Here is a 12,299-nt window from a genome sequence, read left to right as displayed (position 1 = left end):
CCCCCCCCCCCCCCCCCCGCCCCGGTACGAGCGCGTCCAGCCGACCAGCAAGGCCTCTCTGGCCGAGGCTGTGCAGGGCGGACCGCTCACGGACGGGGCTACCCGCCTTCCTAAGCCTGCAGAAGTCAACAAGCTACCCACCCTGGGCACGCACGCGCAGCAAAACGGCCCCTGCCCCGAAGCTCCCCCCTCGCCCAGGGCTCTCCTCCCCCAAGAGGCCATCCCGCTGCGAGCCCTCCACCCTGGGAGAGCCAGGAGCCCGGGAGCTGCGGAGACGCCCCGCTGCCACTCGGCGGCGCTTGTCCCGCCGCACGCCGCGCCGTCCGAGGGCAGGGAAAATCCTGCCCTCAGAGAGCCCGGGCTTCCCCGCGGCCTCTTCACACCGAGGCCTCTTCACGCTCGGCCCCGACCTGGGACTGACGGGTTCGCGACTGGCCTGCCAATCAGATACGCTTTCCTCAGAGTGGCCGACCGACCAATCACCGTGCGCGGGAATCCTCTTCGGCTCTTCGGCCCTTCGGCCCTTCGGTTCTCCGGCGTTCCCTGTTGCTCGGCCCTCCCGGGCCTTCCGCCGCGCTCGAAAGCTTAGTTCTTCTTGGTTTAATTTCCCCTTTTTTCTCAGACACTTCCGGGTCCTGCGTCGCTCCGGAAGCCGGCGAGTTCCGGAAGCCTGGGTAATCCAGGTTCTGCTAGGAGAAGCCAAGCTTCCCAGAGAATGTCTCAGAGAAAGTTACGTGGAACGGGGGCGTTTCGCAGACTCCTAAGGTCAGTGTCTGCCCGAGAGAGCCGGAGTGAAAACCTGAGGTCTTGCGTACAGCTGGGAGGGCGTGGAGTTTCACGACGTTGTCGCTGTCGCCCTTACCTTGAGTTTCCCTGTTTATTGGCTTCCTGTTTTCCTGGAAGAAGCAAATCAAAGTCTGATTTGGGAAAGGCAGTGAAGTAGGCCCGAGCGCCTAAAAATAGTCTTAGTGTCACACCATTAGAAGAAAAAAGTCAAACACAGCTAAACTTGAGTTCCTTTGCCTTCCACGAGATGACTTTTTAAACACTTCAAAATCTTTTCCGCGCACTTGTCGGTGGTGAGATTTACTTTTTAAGAATGGCTTAAAAAGTATGCAGTGTCCAAACTAATATCGGGTGGCTCATATAAAGTGTTATATTTGGTACAAAAATAGAGGATGCTTAAGTTTCTCACATTTTTGAAAGCCTGTGAACTTAGAAGCAGTTTTAATTTTCTTCGGGAGGAAGAGCTGTTGAAATTGTTCATACGTAATTGCTTGCGATGAGTTTGTTAACATTTAATATTGATTTCTGATAACCGAGAGTGTGAGAATAATTGACATTTTTCTTCTGGTGCTTTAAATTAAAAGTCGTTTCTTATTTCTTTAGGTCCCATTTTCCAAAAATACCACATTTAGTGAAAGGGCTTTTCCCGAGACCAAGTTGTTGAACGTCCACATCTAACTTGTTCTGGTATTCTGTGATGCCCCTTGAGAATTTTTTACTTTAACAATTTCAGGCAATTACAGGAAGTTTGAGACTTTATCCACACCACAATTCGCTGTCTAAACACCTTCCCCAATGTGTTATTTTTAGTTAAACCTGAACAAAATAAACTTGGGATGGCTGACTTTTTTTTTTTCCACTTTATCTTCTCTTAGATCTGCCCATATTATCAATTACTTGTATCCAGAAACATTAGAGTTGAATGATTTGAGCCAGAAAGGGACTGGAAAGAAGAGAGACAATGGAATTATTTAAAAAGTGAAAAAAAAAAAAAGAAAACACCCATATATGTACCTTTATACTTATTATTTATTTATTTTATTTATTATATATATTTTTTTCCTTTAAAAAAAAAGAAGAAAATGGAAGTAACGGGACATAGTAAAGAGAATATTAGACTAAGCGAAGAGAATTGAGTGCTAGTCCTGACTCTGGTTTCCTTTGACCGGCCCTACCTCGTGGCCTAATTCTCTTCATTTTTAGAAATTAGGGGTAGCATTCAATCTGTGGTTTTAAATCTGTTCTGAAGAAGAATTTCTATGGAAATTTCCTGGAGCTACATAGGGGAGAGACAAAGCAAACAGACACTCAGCCGTATTTTACAAGAGCAGCTATTTTATGTGTTCTGTCTGAAAAATAGTGTTTCTGTTAAATTTAAATCCATATCTTAGACTAGATTATCTGTGTTTACCTCTGGCATTATGACTCTGTTTCAAATTACACATTTGTATCCAGTGTGCATTCATTCGATGAGTAGTTTTTTTAATAGTAAAAGATACATTCATTATTAAGTCATGACTAAAAGACACAAACAAGTCTATATTGTTTCATTTGTTTAATAAATACAAACTTCAAATTTCTTTGTGATGAGAATCATAATTCTTTATTTTTCTCTCTTCCTCCTACCCTGGTATTTTAGCCATAAAATTTTTGCTTATTTTCGAAGCTTATAATAATCTTTGCAATAGGGAGGGCAGATATTTTCCATTTTACATATTCTGTAACTGAATCTTAAAGACATTAACAGTCTTGCCCAACATCACATTACTAGTAAATTTGCATTTTAAGTCTTAACTGCATGGTTTCCTCGCACATCAGGTAATTTTAAAGTCTCTTTCTCTCTTTTGCACTTCACTGTGCTCAGGTTCCTGTAGCACGAGGAAAATGTATGCCATATGCACAATCTTTATTTCTGGACAAAAGTTCTGCTCTGAATCACTTGCTCCTTTTTTTCCTCCCTTGATTATCTTGGGCAACCTCTAAGCAAATTGGATGCCCCCTTTACCTCCTTCCTGTGAAATGACAGCAGTTTCTAAACATTCCATGTTCCTCTTCAGTTCCTTTGGAATGTGGAAGAAACCTCTGGAGAAAAGCTCTGTACTGCTCCATTTGCCCCATGTAATCCTGGCACTGCAAATGCCAGCACTGTGATTGCTCTCCATGGAAGTGGAAGCAGGGAAGAGGATGTCTAACACTCTCGTCCTTCCCATTGTGCACTATTAGTCAACTTATTTTCAGTCTTTTACCATCTATACAATCAAAATGCCCTTTCTATATTGCTTTTTATTCTGTTTAATATGTTTTCTTTTTTTTTTTTTCAGACCTCTCCCTTCTTAACTGCCTGTCAATAAGGTGAGATAAAATTTCATCCAAGTTACGTTGTCTTCTTACTATTAAGTCAAAAACCCGAAGAGCTGTAGAGTAATTCTGTTTTGATTCTGCATAACTGTTCCCTTCTAGTGTTAGGTGAATGGGCATTGCCTCTACCTTGCATATAGTATGTATTCATAACACTGAAATGAATGTTCACACCTCATTTTTTCACCCAGATATTCCCTTTGTTCAGATTGGACATTCAGTCTCTTTGAACGGTTCTCTGACAAGTATAGAGTCAGGGAGAGAGAAGGTACACAAGATGCATCCCAGGCAACATGGGCAACTTTCCCACATTCCTTTGCTTTTTTCCCCATTTACAGTCCTGGGAGCTTGACTGGCAGTCTGGTCTTGTGAATGATCTTGAGGGAAAAAAATTTGCTTTGAGCTCTGCGGGATTGAATTTGTTCCAAGTTTACCACATTTCCATACTACTTACTAACTTCCTTTGGGTGTCCCACAGTTTCTCTGCTGTTTACCAGAATTTACTGATTATCAGTCTGACCTTAAACAGGTTGTTAATCTTCTCAAGCCTAACTTTTGTCTTCTTAAAATGGACATGATAGTCTTTACTGTGTTATGAGGATTAAATGAGATAAAGAGTGTGAACAAAACATAATGCCTCACACATAGTAATGTATCACATGGTACTTCCTTCTTGCCCATTGCTAATACCTCTGTTCCTTTGTGGATATATTTCCATGTTGTCTCTCTCTCTCTTTTTTTTAAAGATTTATTTATTTATTTGTCAGAGAGAGAGAGAGTGAGTGCAAACAGGGGGAGCAGCAGGCAGAGGGAGAAGCAGGCTCCCCACTGAGCAAGGAGCCAGATGCGGGACTCAGATCCCAGGGTCCTGGGATCATGAGCTGAGCTGAAGGCAGAGGCTTACCCAACTGAGCCACCCAGGCGTCCCTCCATGTTGTCTTGAATGCCCTAAAATATGCAATTAAACAGGTTTGCCAATAATTTGCAAGTCATTTAAAATTCTCTTCTGAGGTCTAGATTCCTTTTCTAAATTCGTAGAGTACTTAAAGATCTAGTAGCTTCATGTGTTTCATATGGCTCTTGTTTGTTCATCCTTGGATTGTAATTTTTGCTGTAGTTCATGCCTATACTCTTAATCTCTTAACATTTAGCCTTTTAAAATAGCCCCATTTGCACGTCCTGTGGTGTCCTCCTTAAGTGTTTATGTTCATCTTTTAGGCCCATCACCACCTTGTTTGTTAGTCAAGAACACTAGTTTGGAGCATGACTCTGCCACTCCTAGTTGTGTGATTTTACACAAGTCAGTTAATCTCTCTGTGCTTCAGTTTCCTTGTTTTAAAACATAAATGATAAAAGAACCTCTTTCATAATATTAGTAAGGATTAAATGATTTAATATTTGATTTTGCAAAGGATACTTAGCTATGATAGTCCCTTGTTAACACTTGATAACTGGTAAGTAGTATATATTTACTACAGTCGTAAACTCTTAAGTTGGTGGGTATTGTCTATAGATGCTTTGCTGTTTTTTTCTGTGATTGTGTCTCTGTCTCATGTGTTCTGTTCTGATTTCTCCACTTCCTCTAGCCTTTTTCACACTTATCATTTCTGCAGTTGGAAATGGCTGTTCTTTTACTTTTTTCTTCCTCTTCCAAAGTTTCCTAAAATAGTTCTTATAAGAATTCTAGATAGGTAGACTTTTGCAGTTGATTTTTTGAAATTTATTTTTATATCTTTTAACTGCTAGAGAGTATAGTGTGGGAAAATGACTTGTCCAGAGTCACACAGCCTGTTGGTGAACCTGGTCTAAGATACAGAACTAATCAGAACCAGTTTAACTCTCTTTCCCCATATTCACTCAAACATCTGCTCTTTATTTTCACGACATGCTTTCTCTCTTAAAGACTCAAGTATCAACTTTCTGAAAGAAAAGATTATGAGTGCCATGCTTTTCTTTTTGTAAAACTAGGCCAAGGTATTGGAAATTCTGTTTTAAGGTTTAAAAAAAAACAGAGGGAAACGGTGATGTTAGTTTTAAATACTTGAATAAGTATCTTAAATAAGTAAATGAAATAGGGAGCGTACTCAATTGTATAAGACTATTTATAATCTTAATGATTGTAGTATTTGATTTGAGTTCCCTTTTCTCTCCAAATTAAAAAATATATCTATATTTCCCGTGTGCTAGGTTAAGTTACTTGTCGTTGATCCATGTTCATCTTTTTGAGCAATTTATGCGATTTTGAAGTTTATCCTAGAAACATTTTGTTGTGTACTCACTCACTACCAGTCCCAAAAAGAAAAATCCTATTTGGATTTGATGAGGATTACATTTAAGTTAGGAGTAATTTAGAAGTCTAGCGTCCACCACAGAATTTTAAAATTTCACATGTCTTGTCTGTATTCAAAAGAGCACAGTTGGGACTTACAACATTGGATATCTATAAACTATTGAAACTTGGTTTATATTTGATGAAAGAGTAGAACAAAAGAGTAGTGACAAGTCATTTAGCAGCCTGTGGCAGAAGTGGGATTTGAACTTCTAGTTGTTGATTTCTAGGCCTATTCACAGTGCCAGAGGTCACAGTGTCCTAATGGGTCTCAGTCATAGCTTTTTCTCTTTTGCTCATGTTTGAAATGTGTTCTGGGAATCGGTGTCCTGTTAAATCCCTCTTTGAAGCATGTCCCATTTATTAGTATTGATTTCAATACAATGGACAGTAAATCTATCTGACTACACAAAGGAAATAAAATAGTAGGGTGTAGTTCAAAGCTTAAGATCTCCAGTTATAGAACTTTATTCACATAACCTCATAATAGGAAACATTAGTTTAAAATTTTTTCAAACCTAAAAAGAAAAAATGCATATATTGTCTCATCCATTTTGATTACTTGAACCCTCAGGATAGTGTGGCAGCAACATTGTCATACTAAAATTTGGTTGATTATTGTGGATCTGAAAAAAGATAGTCTGGCAGTGGGTGCACATATGGGTTTGATACCTTAGAGAATACTTGGGAATCACAGGTTTCTGCTGACAAAGTTTACAGGACTGTAAATTTAAATGTAGAGTTTTTGTAGGCAGCATACATTGACAAATATGCCTAATGGTAATACATCTAGTACTGAGAGTCTCGAAACAGGTCAATAATAATGTGTATATTGATAGCAGCAATGTAGGAGATGTTACTTGGTATTATAGCTAAAAATCTATGTTATCCCCTTAATCATAATTACATTAATATTGACAGACCCTTGACAATACTCACATTATTATTGATAGATTTCTGTCAATAACATGTTTTAAATAAAATATATTCATTCATAATTTGTACTATACTCAGTAAAAGCTCTGAAATACATTTTGAAAATTCTTCCTTCTTTAGTGAGATACAGTCATTTGTTTTGGTTTTGGAATGTGATATAGATGACAGTTTATTTGGGGGAATGGAAAGCATAAAAAGAAAGGATGAGTTACATAAGGATAGATTTATATATCTCTGCTCTTAGTAAATGAATTTCAGTTGTTTTTTCTTCTGTGAAAGAAAAGCAGTATGACGTGTCTAGTGATAAAATGTCAGCAGGAGACCTTTTTAATAGTTTTTTGTGCTAGATCATTTTGTCTTAAACATATTTATGTGATAAGTTAATCACACTAACCCTATAGATGCTATAATTTGCCTTGAGCATCTTTTTCCCGTATCCTTAATGTAGTAGTATCCTTCACTAAACACATATTATGTAGTGCCAATTATACTTTTAATTAATTATTTTTATAAGTCTCTTTACATGACCATAAATGTTTCCCCTAGGTTGGCCCTTTAGAATCTTAAATTAGTACAGTTTGGGAAGTGCGGATTGGGAAGGGAAAGGGTTATAGAACTGTGTATTAAAAGAATGAGATTTCATGGCAGAATAGGAAAAGGTATTGCCTGTTTTTGACATTCTGGGAAAATCAATTTGAATTAAATCTGATGATGTTCGTTTCAATTCTGAACAATCCCAGCTTTAAAGAAAAAGATTAGTTTGGTTTTTTTTTTTTTTTAACTATTTAAGTTGGAGTGTACTTTTGTGAAACTAGATACTAATCTGCAAGAACCAATAATATGGGGATCGCTAAACCTTACTTTAAATTCCTGAAGGTAAGTAGAAATAGACTGGCTAATAATTGGGTGTGGATGGCAGTCACTGTAACAGAATCAGAAAGTACTGGTTTACAAAAAAAACGTTGGGGATTTTTTATTTAAAAATGTGAAGGCGCCATAATCTTTTTGATTTTGATTAGTTCTTAATGAAGCAGGTCGTTACTTTAACTTTTTCAGAAAGTTATTAGCACCTTCAGTAAGGGCCTTGCATTGTTGCAGGAATCAACTGGTCTCTGGGAGCTGCAGCCTTCATTTTCTTCGGTCTTATTGAACTCTGCTATCAGATTCATCCTTTAAAAATATATCTCATTATGTCTCTTCTCTTCAGTGATAATTCATGCCTATGAAATCATTGTGGTTTCCCTACCTCTCCTGCAGGCTTGTTTTGTGCAGTCATGGCAGATGACTTGAGTCTTTGCTTCCTGGTAACAAGCGCAGCCACAGTGAATGCGAATTAAATCACTGAGGAGGCAGCCCCTGTTGGAACCCATCCCAGTATCTCCCAGATAAACCATAGCCAGGTTTCATGGCTTGCATGATCTGGAGTTTGCACAACCTGTTCTTGTGTCTTAAATGCCATTTTTTTTCTTTTCTGTCTAGGAAGTTTTGTGATCCTTCATGGTGTCTTCACATTTCAAAATTTCTTCTTTGCTTCAGAGATCAGTGCCTAGTCCTGATTATAGTAACATCCTGTTTTCTTTAAAAATGCTTGAATAAAAGTGAACTGAAAGTTAAATTTTTGGATTGAATCCCTGGTACCTAGGAGGTTCCCTGGCATTTGGTAAGCGCTCAAAAAATATTAGTTAAATTGAGCCATTTGTCAGAGAATTAGGATTCACTAAAACACATTTACTATGTTATATTGAAAATAACTTTGTGACTTAAAGGTATTTATGATATTTTTCTGTGCTTTACACCTATTATGGATAAATATTGTTGTACAGCAGCAAAGGGAAAAGAATTCCATGATCAGATTGATTGAGCTTATAGTTATTTCTGTTTTACTAGTTTCTTCTACTCCTGGGCCCTGCCCTTCTCTAAAGCCAATATTCTAGAATAAATGTATCTGCGCAAAAGAGGAGACAGGAAAGGAAGAGGAACGGAGTGTCACGTTAGTGATGAACCAAAATTGGATGCCTGTCTGGACTGCCTGTACCATGCCCTGCTCAGCAAAGCACCCTAGAGTCAGATATTATCAGTGTGCATTCCTGAAGTTTCTTTGCTTCCAGATAATAGGCATTACCATATCGATGAGGGTTAAATAACCAAAGGAGCAGGTCATGCTGGAACCCATTCCCATGCTCTCAGAATTCCCCCTCCATAATCTCCTTTCAGATAAGATATAGGAGTGTGATGTGTTCCACTGAACCATGTCTCTGCCCCTTCCCATCTGTCCCATCTAGTCCCCCACCTGCACACACATAATAGTGACATCATGTTCACTATTTAACTGCCACAATTATATTTTAATTTTGTAGTTAGTATCTCCTGGGGAAAAACGTTCTTTCACCACAGATTGATTGAAGCATTAATATAAGTAATAATGAAAATTTCAGTCTTTTGAAATAAATTTGCCAAAATCGACTCAGAGTCTTTTTCTTCTTATGCCCATCCCTAGCCAAAGCAGCAATAATATAGTAATAATACTTTCCAGTTTCCAGACCACTTTTATAACATTATCTGGTTTAATCTCAACAACTTTGTGTGTATAGTAGTTGTTCTTTCCAACTTTTTGAAGAATCTGAGGGTAGGGGTGCCTAAGTGGCACAGTCGGTTAAGTATAGGACTCTTGATTTCTGCTCAGGTCATGATCTCAGGATGTGAGATCAAGCCTGACATCAGGCCCGTGTTGGACTCCATGCTCAGCATGGAGTCCGCTTGAGATTCTCTCCCTCTGCCCCTCCTGCTCGTGTTCTCTCCCCGCCCCCCACTCCTCTCCCTAAAATTAAAAAGAAAAAGAGAATCTGAGGGTAATGACTTTTTCTAAGATCACATAGCAAGTAGGTGACAAAGCTGGAACTTGAGCTCAGGTCTGATTGATTTTAAATATGCTTTTTTCTACTCTGTCACAGTTGCCTAAATAGGAATATAGAGCATAGGAGGAATATTCCATTTTAACTATGGTGTGTAATGGACAGTGTCTGTTCTATGTTTAAACTGAAAGAAGTTACAAAAATGACTAAAATGTTGAAAAATAAAACCTGAAACAAAAAAAAATAGACAAATTATTCATCTGGAAAAGCAAGGGCTGAAGAACAGTTTAATGATAGTCTTTTGGTCCATTAAAGAGTCTTACATAGGGAGGAGATCGAGCCCAGCTGTTCTTAATCTACACTGAGGCCAGGCCTGGGGAGAAAAAGAGAAAAGAAAAAAAAAATGTTAAACTGTAACAGAAGGGATAAGAAAGAATTTTTCGATAATAAGGATTATTAAATATTGGATTGGTTAGAGAGTGTGTTAAGTCTCCTTTTCTGGCAGCCATTAAAAATTCCGATCTTTGCTAAATGTTAAGTATGATTCTTCGAGAAATGAAGCATTTGAAATGGATGATTCTTCTGAGAAACCACTCCCTCAGACCAGTTATTCACTAAATACAAGTAAGGAACCTGAGGGAGAGAAGGCTTCCCTCACCATCCAGTTCATCCAGATGCTCTCATATAGTATTCTGTCAGTATACCAATTAGCTACCAAACTACTCATTCCGTTGCACATAGTCAACATTTATTGAGCAACTGCTGTGAGCCCATTTTTGTGGTATATTCTATAATTAATAACATATCCATCAGCTGCAATGCAGAACTGATTATGACTCTAGTATTTAGAGATACATGAATTGGCATAATTAGCCCTCTAAGTAACACAAGCCATGTATTTCATCTGATATCCAACTGAAAAAAATAGTAATCTATCCAGTGTGAGAGAGGTAAGAGGAAGGAACTGGTAGTGTTTTGGGGGTGTGAGAGAGGTAAGAGGAAGGAACTGGTAGTGTTGGACTTCTGTCTGTGTCCAATATGGTCAGAGCCTTTCAAGGGTAATTGACAATGAGAGAGCTTCCCTTATCTTTCTCACCACGGAATATGAAATCTGGGGAAGATACAGAATTGTAGACACTATGACAGTAGAGGAGTCATGTGCTATATTCCCACATACCATGAATGATTGTAGAATTTTGCATGAGGAAAACTGAGTAGAAATCAGAATCTTTTTAGGTGGCAGGTGCTTTGAGAAGTAAGTATAAGATAAGGCACTTTCCCTTAACTAGCTTACAGATAAACTAGGGAAAAAAGATGTACTGGCACGACTGAAATCACAGGACAGTTGATTGAGGGCTCAAGTGAGTGGCACAGACAGTTGCTGTCAGAGTTAAAGGTGGTGATTATAGGAGTTGGAGATAGTTATGAAGGTTTCACAGAGAATGTTGAAATAGAGTTGGAATGTGAAGGGCAGAGAGTTGTGGGCAGTGGGAAGAGTTGGCAGGGAAGGTGAGTGTTTTAGGTACATGAGAAAAGGCACAGAGTTAGGACTGAGGGATGGCATGGAATTAAGGACTCCACTGGAGAGGAGTAGCTTGTCTGCTTGCAGAGATGGAGACAGAATTGGGCTAGGTTGTGTCTGAGAAGTTTGTACTTTATCCCAGAGGTGGTAATGAGGTAAGAAAGAGATGATTTGGTAATTGTAGACAAATAATTTTGTGGATTTTGGTTTGCTTCTGGGGTTTCAAAAAAAATGTTCTAGTTATTTCCCTCAATTACATAATGCCTATAAGTTATAGAAAATCTGTAAACTGCAGAAAAAGTGAGAAAAATAATCTTATTTACTGATGATTTTTTGAATGGATTTCAGAATTCTTTTTCTGTTGAGATAGTTTCAAAATGTTATATATTATCTCTGAGAACTTGCGATACCGTATACCTCTGTTACTACTCTAGTTGTCTGTTTACTTGCCTGCTTCCCTTACTGGAAGGGTTAGGGTCCTTAAGTGAGAACCAGGATGTTTTGTTTATCTCTGCATCCCAAGCACCCATCAGGGCTAGGTGTATTGATGTCCATAGAGTTTGTGGAATTCATGAGTAGTCTCTAATCTCACAGGGTCTACTTAACCGAAGAAAGGGAGAGCCAGAGTCAGTGCAAGAGTTGTAACAGCCACTGTGGATATAGGGATGAGAACTAAACAGAAATGAGTGGGAGGGCTGGCAGCAGCACAGAGCTATATGGATGGTAGATATGCCAGAAGAATGACGAAGTTCGCTTTGAAGTGGACTAGCCCATTCATTCTCAACATCACCAGGAAGCTTGTTAGAAATGCAAATTCTTGGCTCCCATTCGAGGCTTACTGATTCAGAAACTGTGGAACCGAGACCCTGCAGTCTAAGAAATCCAGGTGATCATGATAAATGCTCAAATTTGAAAATCACTAGCTGAGAAGAACAGTGAGACTACAGGACTGATGGTGAAGACCGCAGCATAGAAAGATTGAAAGCCCAAAGATATACGTAATGGCAGTGAATAAAACCAATGAAGAGCCATGCTAGCTGGAACAGGAAAACTATGAGAATAAGATTATATTATCACAAAGAAAGCTGAGCATGTTTTAAGTGGGCAGGATCTACTGCTCTTGCTTAGTTCACTGCCTTCCTGATCTTAGTGTTTGAGTAGCTTTAAAGTAGATTAGTTCTACTAAAGGGACCCCACACTCAAAATCTCCACCCACACTTTCTCTCATGTCTCCACACAACTGCCTACTGAGCTCTAGCTGTCTCATGGGAGCCTCAGATCTCTAACACTACTGTGTTATTACCTCTCCTTCAAACCTGTATCACTGCATGTGTTTCCTATTTCAGAGAACTGGACTATCATCCACTCAGTTACTCAAGTCAGTTATCCTTGGCTTATTTCTCATTAAATCCTATCACTTCTGACTCCTCAGAGCTTTAAGGATACCTATTTTTCTCCATCCCTACTGATACTATAATTTAGACTATCGGGACTTTCTCATTGATCATTTTAATAA

At 38.9% G+C, this 12,299-nt stretch overlaps 1 protein-coding gene across 19 annotated transcripts in view; it reads left to right on the top strand.

Annotated features, from left to right (window-relative positions):
- The first annotated feature begins 198 nt into the window (after window positions 1-198).
- Window positions 199-12,299, top strand: part of PEX2 (peroxisomal biogenesis factor 2) — a 54,983-nt gene continuing 42,882 nt past the window's right edge. For 15 of the 19 annotated variants that reach the window (XR_005833701.1, XR_005833695.1, XR_005833702.1 and 12 more), the window contains exons 1-2: window positions 199-765; window positions 3,108-3,138. The gene's annotated coding sequence lies outside the window, so the exon portion shown is untranslated. Of the gene's footprint in view, window positions 766-3,107; window positions 3,139-7,888; window positions 8,070-12,299 lie in introns of all 19 variants that reach the window. The other 4 variants (XM_040625895.1, XM_008689073.2, XM_008689072.2 and 1 more) reach the window with 4 other exon arrangements.

This window comes from Ursus maritimus, unplaced genomic scaffold (genome assembly GCF_017311325.1).
Source record: "Ursus maritimus isolate PB19 unplaced genomic scaffold, ASM1731132v1 scaffold_9, whole genome shotgun sequence".
In the NCBI taxonomy this organism is placed as follows: Eukaryota; Metazoa; Chordata; class Mammalia; order Carnivora; family Ursidae; genus Ursus; species Ursus maritimus.
Note: the sequence above shows the minus strand (reverse complement) of the source record. Positions and strands in the feature narration are given on the sequence as shown.